Genomic DNA, 11,681 nt, shown 5'->3' on the forward strand with positions numbered 1-11,681 from the left:
TGCAGACAACTGCAAGGGAAGTGACAACAAATAGCAGCAAAACAGAAAAGCAACAGAGTTGCAGGGCAGGGAAGAAACAACAAGACAAAAGTAATGGAAGAACTAAACAACAAAAACAATGGAACAAAGCAAATGAAAACTAAACAGTGAACAAAACACAAAGGAGCAAAGTGAAAATGACACAAAGGCAGTTAGCCTAGGGCAGGGGAAGATGGTTAAGCTAACATGGAGCTAAACTAAGGCACTCTTTTAGAGTGGGAAGAAAGCTAGCTTGCTCATTGTCACTAGTGAGCACTAGTTTCTCCCCACTACTCAATTAACACTATGCAGCTAAGTTTAATCTAACACTCCATTTAACAGAACTAACTGAACTAACAATGAACAACACCTAAACAGGACACATGTTAACAGGAGATGAAAATAAAAACATTAACAGAAACATCACACTAAACAGAAATTAACAGAACATGAACATTAAACAAGCAGCAAATTGAACTAAAAACATTAAGCATAACAAGTGAACTGTAATTGAGCTTGTAAATTGAAAATTAACAGGACATGAGAGTCCTGGATGTAGGCTAGTCCAAACATACTTTCTACAACACACCCATAGTCTATTTATACCCCCAAATTCCTAAATTATACAATTAGGGTTCTTCCCCAAATTTTTCCCCAAAGTCAGTGAAATTAGGGCTTTTAGAAATTGGAGAAATCTCACCTAATTCTCTGAAATTGTTGTCGACCCATCCTTTCTCTGACTCTCCTGTATCACCTCCATGCATCAATTGCTTCTCTAGGTTACCTAATTCATCAATTTTTCACGCCTAGGGTTTCAGGCAGAGAAGTGTGAAAAAGTGAGGAAATAGGGAACTAGAGGGCTAGGGAACAGATGGTATTGGTTGTTGGGTGATAGGGTGATGATGGTGGAGGTGTGGTGGTGGCAGTGGAGTTGGTGGTGATGATGGTGGTGCGGCAGTTGCAGGGTGATGGTTCTGCAGAGGGGGGTGGTGGAGAAGAAAGGGTTCGATGGTTTGGGAGAGAAGGGTGTTTGGTTAGGTGGATGATTTTTTAACTATTCTCCTACTTTTACTATGAAAATTCTTTATTCACACTTCCACGAGCTTCGGCTTCGATCCTTTTATTCTTTTCATCTAAACTCCCTTTACCCTTTCGTCACCTTTACTTATCGAGATCTCCGCATCTCTTCTTCCAAACCCTATTATCTTTTTATTTTCAAAAAAAAAAAAGAATCGCCGCAACAGAAAACCCTAACAACACTCTCTGTGTCAGTGTTATCCAAATTTTCACCATCTACTTCCGTAACTTTTCCACAAATTTTGTTCCACGTTATTCTTCCGTCCCACGTCTGTTCTGTCCACCTTCCCTTAATATTTTCCAACTTTACTTCTTACGGCAAACAGTAAACAATCAACCACTTTTTCATCTTTACTGACTCCAAAGGTCCAAGCCCAACAGTCGCATAGGTCTACCCAATATCCATTTCTTTTCTTTTTTTTCCGTGAACTGTGTATCACCATGACGGGCAAAGAGAAAGACGGTGGAAAACATAATCGTGCTAGCCTTTTAGATCTTGTTTGTGCTATTGCGGAGTCCCAACAGAAGTTTACGGATACTCAAGCCGAGACCCAACGTCAGCTTAAGGAATCTCAACTCGAAACCCAACGTCAACTTAGGGAATTTCAATTCGAAATTTAACGTCAACTTCAATTAATTTCGACCAATTTGGATGCTCTTATTCTTAATCGCAACGATGAAAATAATAACCATCAACCTCACAATGACGGAGAAAATAATAACCATCAAACTCGCGACGGAGAAGCCAATTTGAATGGTCATATTATTCAACACCAAAGAGAGCAAGATAGTGATGATGATGAAGTTGTTCAAGTCCCAAATAATAATCAAGTTAATTATCGAATGGCAAACGCTCTTCCTCAATTTTATGGAAACCGTGATATCGAAAGTTTTCTTGATTGGATAACGGAAGTTGAAAATCTTTCCAAGTTTTACAACATTCCAGATAATCAACAAGTTATTTGTGTCGCTTCAAAACTTAAAAGTGATGCCTCTGCATGGTGGGAACATGTGCAATTTTCTCGCACTCGTGTTGGAAAGCAACCTATTCGTTCTTGGCAAAAGATGCGTCGTTTGTTAAAGGCTCACTTCCTTCCCGTTGATTACGATCAAGTCTTATTCCGTGAGTACCATAATTGTGAACAAGGTAATCGTACTATCTCAATTTATGCAACTGAATTTTATCGTTTATCTGCTCGTAATGGTTTGCTTGAAAATGACTCCCAACAAACTGCACGTTTTATCAATGGTTTTCGGAAAGACATCCAAGAATGCTTAGCCTTACAGGTTATCCATACTTTGAATGATGTTGTGTGTTTGGAAATAAAAGCGGAGTCTGTTGTGGAAAACCATTATGTTTCGAAGTCGTCTTCACAAAACATGGAATACACCCCAACTTCCAGCTAAAAACTACCCCATACACCCATGAATACCAAGTCTCTTCCACCTCTTATACCTACACCTTCATTTACTCCTTCCATTGTTGTGAATTCGTCTCAATCAAGTAATGCTCGTATGTCATCAACACCTACTACCAATCCTCCACTTCAAGCTGGTACAGACAACTCAAATCCATATGCTACAAATCCCCCAATTCAAGTTGGCACATCCAAGTCAAATCCATATGCTCGTCCGACTATCGGTAGATGTAACAGGTGCATGCAATCAGGTCACCAATCTCACGAATGTCGTAGCAATCAATCTCGTACCGCTGTAATTCAAGCAGGTGATAATTCCTTAACAGAAGATCCCCCTGATGTTCCGGAAATTCACACTTATGCTGAAGTCGGTGATTATCTTTCCAATTGATTTGATTTGAGGTATTACACTCGTGGACGAGTTCTTGTCCTGATGTAGAACATCCTATGTTTAGGCTCTCTTTATTTTTGGAAGTATTTAATTATTAGAATTACTTATTTTTAAGAATCTACTAAATTCTAGAACGTTATTTATTTTAGGGATTTCTTATTTTCCAAGTTTGAGTCTTAGATTATTTTAGGAATATGAGTTTTATTTTCTTCACTATAAATAGGGGACAAGTCCTTTGTATTAGAACATATTATCATAAACCAGTATTGAGATTTTTCAACTATTCTTCTATTTTTACTATCAAAATTCTTTATTCACGCTTCCGTTCTGCATTAGTATAGCAAGAGCCCATTTACTACACCATCATTATTGACTTCCAGTAAAGATGGTTCTTGGCGATTGTCGTCGTCAACCGAGTGATCAACAAGATTACTATCAAGCATAGTTCCCAAAAATTACAAAAGTAACACTTTTTAAGATTGGGATATAATTTTTCATTCGACTGTGTTAGATGAACTAGGTGTTCATCCTTGGTACGACTATACACCAAAATATCATCGAAGTATACTACTATAAATAAGCTAATGAAATAACGTAATACCTATGTCATCATGCACATGAATGTACTGGGAGCATCAAATACTTATAAGATTTGTTCAACTTAGGAAATACTTAGCTCGCTGAGGGTGTCTTCCTATTGATCCTCCGTGTCTCATCACGATCTTTCATTGCCTCACTTTCCTTCGCGTTTCTTTTGTGATTTGTATTCGCACGATCTTTTACATGTCTTATTTGCCTTCTAAGTAAGGTCTTATTGCCTTCCCCCACATAGAGAACTTAAAGGACTTATGGTCGCCTTGGGCAGGGTCTTCAATATTGGGAGACGAAATCTCAGTTCCAAGTGCTCTTGCGAGTCATTGGCCATCGATCTCACCTTAACTGTGTAAGTATTTTTACCTCCTCAGGTTGTATTTGCGACAAAATGCCAGGTCTTAGATACTCCCGTGAGTAAAAGTCCCAACACATTTCCGTCTTTGAAACAATTCAACTCCCTAGTGGAGGGTGATGTACCTTTACTTCCCCATGAGTTTCCCTTTCAAGCAGGTTACCCTACCCATTTAAGTTGGGCTCCTCAATCCAGTCATGCGACAATCAGTTGTTTTCGTAATCTCATTCCTTCCGCCTATGTGGCTTATGGGTACAAGATCACACCCTAGGTGGGTTTACTCGGGACCGAGTGCATTACCATGTCAGGAACTCCTTCTACTCCACAGTGGACACGTTTCCACACCCTATGTCGGAGAACTTATTCGCTGAGTGGTTCGTTCACAGTGGCCTCCGACGGATAGGCTTTTTTATTCACCCAAATATAAATGAATTTTCTAGTTTCCCGATATGATGCGCGTTAGGGAATATGATTGCCTCTTACGTGATCGTGCTAAATCGTCGTCGCACAATCACGCGAACTAAGTTGACACGCCAAAATTGGGTACCAGCCTCCCTAAGTAGAAGTTTTAATATGTAACTTTGATGTCCCCTATTGAGGTCTTACGTAATTTCAAAGCCGTGGATATTGTTTCTTTGCGTACGCCCTTCGCATTATACATCGGATGCGATGCACAAATTTTGTTTTCGCCTTCAATTGTTTTTCTCGCGAATTCGGTCTTGACTTCTTTCAGATGATATGCAACCCTTTCCTTACTTATATTGTGAACTGAATCGTTTTCCGATGTGCGACAAGGGGTATCATTGTACCGAGCCTTCCATCGTGACACCAGGTCTCGCAAACTTTCGCCCTGTCTCCTTTTCAAACTGAACAGTGTGCATATGCATTTATGAATGCACCTTGTAACTCTGAGCAGGATGTGATACCTGCTTCTTGTGGACACTTGCATTTTTCCGCCCCGCCTTGTTTCGCTTTTCCTTCAGGGGGTACGCTATGTAACTGATTGGTCTTGCATAATGCTTTCCCTTCGCCATGCTTGAATACTTTCTTCAATTCTCGCAAACTTGCATTCGTGCATGCTTATAATGTCGCGTTCAGCCTTATCCTTCCCTTTTGCACTTCACCCCAGATTCTTCCTCTGATCGCCTTTCTGTTTCGCATAATCTCTTGTTGCTTTTTCTTCCACCCTTATTGTATCAATCATTAATCTTTCGTCTCGTTTATCATCTTTCACATCTTGTTTTTGTTTTTCCTTTAACTTCGCCTTTCCTTAATACTTTTCACATCCAGTTCATTACATCACTTCGCGCTTGTACAATCCCATATAAGATTTCTCCTATGCCAGATGGCATGGGGAAGCGAATACGCCTGTAGCAAGTTGAAGCGACTCCCCTTACTCCATGGATCTAGGGCCTCCCAATGATAGCATTGTAGGGCGATTCTACATTTACTACGCAAAATGTCACCACTGTCTCCAGACTTCCCGCAGGAATGTCCATGGTGATCTCGACCTTGGGTTTCGACGTGAAGCTGTTGAATCCATATATCGTGTATGTAGAAGGGATCATGTCCGAGTCGGTGTACCCCATAGTCTTGAACGCGTCATAAAACAAGATATCTACTGAACTTCCTGTATCTACCAAGATTTTGTTTATCTCCCAAAGTAACTTCTTTTCTCCTTCGACTTCCTCCCACCTAGAGTGCGGCTGCATGGTCATGGTGACGACCAATAGATCTGTATGCATTCCTCCTTCTTTAGGAACATCTTATGTTGTGAATGAAATCTGTTGCTTTTGTCATTCTTCTAGCGGTGGGCCTTTCGTCACCAAGTGTATTTCTTCTCCATTGCGATCTCTTTTATGTAGTACTCGAGTTAAGACATTATCGTGAAATTCACTTATATCTTTAGAGAAATGGATGATATAGTTTATTCACCTCGAGTTTTGCCTAATTTCATTGCGATGTATCACTGCCGGTTGTTGCGGCTGATTTTGGTGATCGTGCTGGAGAGGGGGTGCTCGTGGTAGTTCACTTGTCTCCAGATATTGGTTCAACTCTCCTCTTTCGATTAATTCCAATAAGAACATTCGCACATTCCTGCAGCGTGTGGTGCTGTGGCCATGAAACCGATGGTACAAGAATTATTCATTACTCATATTCCCTGACAGAGGTTCTCGTCCTAGATTCCCTGGTGACGGTATTTCTTCAGTCTGCACAACTGTCTCGATTTTTTTTCTATTGAGACGTTTAGCCGAGGGAGTTTAACATCTTCAAAGGGAGGGTTATATGGATTTCGCTCAAATATTTGGTTATTATTGTTCCCCGTTCTCCGATCATTGTTGAATCTCCCCCCTGATTACCGTACCTCCTTGCTAGGTAGTTATACGCGTGGAGTCTATCTTCATATTCCCTTCGGAACCATTTTTCGTCCTTGCCAGATAGGGTTACCTCTTTCGCAGTATATTCTATCACTGGTCTGCTCTGTAAGATACTGGGATTACATTCCACATTGCCCGTTATTCGCGGTAGAAGTGTCGCGCTTCCTCCTTTTGCAGTTGTGATGGTGGTTATGTTGGTTTCCATTTTTCTGTGTTTTTCCTCCAACTCGATATATTCCTCCTGGTACTGCTTTAGTTCTTGCATTTCAAGCTCGCTTCTGATTCTAAATATTTCCATGTACAAGAGATCAATCGGGTATAGAGCATTGACGAAGGCTAGAATCAAATGTCTCTCTGATACTTCCCTAGATAACTCACTGCACATGGTCCTCCATCGTGTAGTCAAGCTTCGTAAACTTTCTCCATGAGCTTTCTTTAAGTCAAATGCAGTTTCGATTGCCTCCTTTGACTGGCTGTTGGTTATGTAGTTTCCCAAGAACAGCCTTTGCAGTTCTGCGAACGAAGTCATTGCAAGGAGGTACGATAATAGGGCTTCTCCTATTAAGCTTGCGGGAAAATATTTGCATAACAATGTTTGATGATGGGCCCATTTCGTTAAAATAAGGTTATAAGCCTTCATGTGTTGTACCGTGTTTCCCCTCCGGTCAAACATACGGGAGAATGTAGGCAAGGTACATATAGCGGGAATCAGTGCTTGTAATATTTCGCGCGAAAATGGTGATCGCTCTACCACTTCTTTTGCTTCTGCCAACTTCATTCTTCTTCCCCCTCTCCTGTTATTGTTTTTCATCGCTGCTATGAGTTTTACGAGTTGTTGTAGTATGGCTTGATTCGCATCAGTCTGCCCTGTCTTCCTTGGTTCTCCTGTTGCCTCAAGTCCTCTTTGTTTTATTAGGCTTCTTTCTATCGCTTTTCTAGTATCTCGTTCCCAACTTCTTTCTCTCCTAAGATCATATCTTTGTATTTCGCACTCTGAGCTTTCTCTCCTTTCACGATTCCTTCTTATTTTTCTTCGTTCTTGCTGCCTTCTTTGTCTATCGCGTGCATCTTCCCTTTCTCGCTCTCTTTCGCGCACTTCTCGTTCATATTCTTTGTAATTGTTTTGTTACTTTTGTACCTCTCTATGTCCTGCATGACGATCTTCTCCGCCTTGATGAACTCCTACTTGTCTGAGTTTCTGTTTTCCTAGTATGAGTCCGCTCCTGCTTCTCATTGTTCATTCGATTACTTTCCTCTACTAACAGGGCGTTTCGTCGTGCCAAGTTTACTCGTTCCTCCAACAATTCTGCATATCCTGCTCTATTTCGTTCGTGTCCTTTTCTCAGCTCTCTTTCAATTCGACTGTCTTGTGAGAGACGTTCTCTTAACTGTTGAATGTCAAGTTGTCTTCATTGACTGGATTTTCACTTCTACTTTGTGTCGCTGGGTTTTCTTCTTCCATTGTTTCTGTATCAGTCGTGTGGACAAGACCTTCTTCATAGATGATTCTATCCTCATTATTATTCTGCTATGTTGGATCTTGGGTGGTAGTAGTGTTGTTCTATTGGATTTTTCGATGATGGAGAGTATGCTGCGGTTGCGATTCTTTTGTTCTAAGCCCCGTCTTTCTCCTGTAGGTGAAGTTTCTTCTTCATTTCCTATTCCTCTTCTGCCTGCAACTCTGTTGCTTCTCCGCGTTGCGATGTCATGTGCTTCCCTTGAGGAGACTCCTATCATTCTGTTAGTGAGGGGATCTGGTAAACGAGATTCCACTAGTACTCGGTTACAGAGAAGGAATCTCAAGAAAGGATTTCTACAGTGTGTTTTTTGAAACTTTGAGAGGTAAAAGGTTCTTTGACGGAGATTTTCCAACAAGGGTAGTGATATGTTTACCGAAACTTCATGGTGGACAGGAAAATGAAAGAGATGAGAATAACAACTACACCTCGGAAAATGATGATTTTTAGTGATTAGCTAGCAGGTGAGGATGAACCCTATGTTAGTCCCCGGCAGCGGCGCCAAAAACTTGGCAGGTCCGAAAGGTGTATATAATGAAGCAATGATAAAACGGGGGCCTACACTAATACCGCAAGTGCACGGTCGTCGGTTGTAGCTCGTGCAAGTACGGGTCGATCCACAGAGATCGGGTGTGTTTTGAGTTTTCTAGCTAATTGGGTTCCTAAATTTGCTTTGGGCTTAGAAGCCTTTTGGCTTAAATTGGGCTTGAGTACTAATGGGTTTGTTCACAATAAAAGGAACTGAGCTTGGGCACAGTTGGTCTTTGAAATGCAAATGGGCTTTGGCCTTAAACTTAGGCTTTTGATTAAGCCAGAATTGGATTGGGCCTTAATGAATTTGGGCTTTGGTCTTAAACAACTGGGATTTGGTTAAGCCCACAGTTGACTGAATTGGGCTTCAGTCTGAACTTGAGCTTTGGGTTGGCAGTGAACTAGGCTTTGGCCTTAACTGGGCTTCAGAGGCTTTTGGAAGTGAACTGAGCTTTGGGCTCGGCAGCAGCAGTCTTTGGCTTGGCTGTAGGAAGCAGCAAGTCTGCACAGCAGCTGCACAAGCAGTGCAAGTAGCAGCAGCAGTTTGCAGGATCAACAGCAGCAGCAGCACAAGTGCTGCACAGCAGCAGCAGCAACAGCAGCAGGCAGGAAAAGGAAGGCAAACAATGCAAAGCAGCAGTGCAATGCAGTGAAAGAAAAGTGCTGCACAGCAATAGAATGCAGCAGTGCAATAGAATGTACAAGATGAGAAAGCAGTACAGCAGCAATATAAAATGCACAGCAGTGCAGCAGCAGTGCAGCAGAGAAAGCAGCAGCAACAGAATGCACAAGCAGCTGCAGACAACTGCAAGGGAAGTGACAACAAATAGCAGCAAAACAGAAAAGCAACAGAGTTGCAGGGCAGGGAAGAAACAACAAGACAAAAGTAATGGAAGAACTAAACAACAAAAACAATGGAACAAAGCAAATGAAAACTAAACAGTGAACAAAACACAAAGGAGCAAAGTGAAAATGACACAAAGGCAGTTAGCCTAGGGCAGGGGAAGATGGTTAAGCTAACATGGAGCTAAACTAAGGCACTCTTTTAGAGTGGGAAGAAAGCTAGCTTGCTCATTGTCACTAGTGAGCACTAGTTTCTCCCCACTACTCAATTAACACTATGCAGCTAAGTTTAATCTAACACTCCATTTAACAGAACTAACTGAACTAACAATGAACAACACCTAAACAGGACACATGTTAACAGGAGATGAAAATAAAAACATTAACAGAAACATCACACTAAACAGAAATTAACAGAACATGAACATTAAACAAGCAGCAAATTGAACTAAAAACATTAAGCATAACAAGTGAACTGTAATTGAGCTTGTAAATTGAAAATTAACAGGACATGAGAGTCCTGGATGTAGGCTAGTCCAAACATACTTTCTACAACACACCCATAGTCTATTTATACCCCCAAATTCCTAAATTATACAATTAGGGTTCTTCCCCAAATTTTTCCCCAAAGTCAGTGAAATTAGGGCTTTTAGAAATTGGAGAAATCTCACCTAATTCTCTGAAATTGTTGTCGACCCATCCTTTCTCTGACTCTCCTGTATCACCTCCATGCATCAATTGCTTCTCTAGGTTACCTAATTCATCAATTTTTCACGCCTAGGGTTTCAGGCAGAGAAGTGTGAAAAAGTGAGGAAATAGGGAACTAGAGGGCTAGGGAACAGATGGTATTGGTTGTTGGGTGATAGGGTGATGATGGTGGAGGTGTGGTGGTGGCAGTGGAGTTGGTGGTGATGATGGTGGTGCGGCAGTTGCAGGGTGATGGTTCTGCAGAGGGGGGTGGTGGAGAAGAAAGGGTTCGATGGTTTGGGAGAGAAGGGTGTTTGGTTAGGTGGATGGATTCGGTCGCTAGGGTGTGAGGCGGCTTCATCCAATCTTGATGTTCTGTGACGCTGAGTCACTGGATGCGAAGCTGGTAGGTAGATCGGACGGTGATGTGAAGTGAAGCTTGTAGCGACCGTCAGATTTTTTGATACAACGAAATCAACGATGCCAGATGGAGTTAGGTGTTGTAGTGTTAGGCGGAGATATCAAACTTTGATGCACAGCAAGGGAGCGACCGTTGGATTCAACTACCATCTAATCTGAAGGCTTGGAATTTCAGCGCTGTGGTGCTCGGCAGAGACATCAGATTTTGATGCTCTATGAAGGAGCGACCGTCGGATGCTTCTGAGAACTGATCTGATGGCTGAGAACGGAGGCGCTTTTGTGTGTAGAAAATGAGGTTGTGCGCACCATTCTTCGCGGTTTCCTTGCGTAATTTCTCCCGGCTTTTTACTACTTTTCTGCTCTTTTCGCTCCGCGACTCATCCGAACTTTATTTATTACCTAAAAATGCAAAATTAATTAATAAAAATATTTATTCTTGAAAACAATGAAAATACAGAATATGGGATAAAATGTAGAATTAATGCACAACAGATGAGTTAGAATGCCAACAAAAAGGGATAAATATATACAATATTTGGCACTCATCACCCTCCCTGTTGCTAGCGCCAAAATGTAGTTGCGGAAAATCCCACAACTACATCCTTTGCAACGATAATAATACAAAGCTTAAGTCATATGAATCAACTCGAACATTAATGATATTATTCACCACTTTGAAACTAGTATGATCTTCTCAAACACCTTATATGGAATGTGTGTTCTTCTTACAATAGATTCAAGTTGAGATTGTATACATCAACGGAGAAATACAAGATGAAAGCTAGTTCTAAGGACTTATTTCTTTTCTCTCTGACAACTTCCTTAGCCTTTCTATCTCAACTGATGTCGATCTCTCTCTCTCTATCATTTTTGAGCCCTTATATAGGCAAATACATCAGTAGAAGACAACCGTGGTTCACGTGCAAGATGTCAGTTGACTGATTCTATTTAAGTTTGTCTTATTCGCTAGGCTTTTGGGAACTGTTTCTATCTGTCGCGTTACTGCTTGGTTTTTCGCGCTTCTTCTGGTGGAGTTGATCATTACATTACTATTCCTCGCATTCTTCTTCTGTTATCGCGTAATTGTTCTTCGCCTTACTTCATGGTAATTGTTGTATCGTCGTGCTTAATATTGTTTTGTTTGGAGCGAAGTTGTAGATTTGTCTTGTGTGATATTTCGCCCCTACATGGATGACATTCTTCGGATGCCCAACCCTCCTTTATCTTTAGATTTACAAATCTTGCTCCAATCTACCCAATGAAAAGTCTTATTTTCCTGGGTATCAGCCCAAAGTCAGCTCTAGAGCTGGAAAACGGGCGGGCCGGGGCTGGCTTGTTACGGGTTACACGGATTCGGGTTAACACGGGTCAAAACCCGCGGGTTGATATTCTTCACGGGTGGTCATTTCTTCAACCCGCACCCGTAACGGGTTAAACCTGCGGGTTCACGGGTTA

The sequence above is a fragment of the Papaver somniferum genome, unplaced genomic scaffold (genome assembly GCF_003573695.1).
Source record: "Papaver somniferum cultivar HN1 unplaced genomic scaffold, ASM357369v1 unplaced-scaffold_45, whole genome shotgun sequence".
Classification (NCBI taxonomy): domain Eukaryota; kingdom Viridiplantae; phylum Streptophyta; class Magnoliopsida; order Ranunculales; family Papaveraceae; genus Papaver; species Papaver somniferum.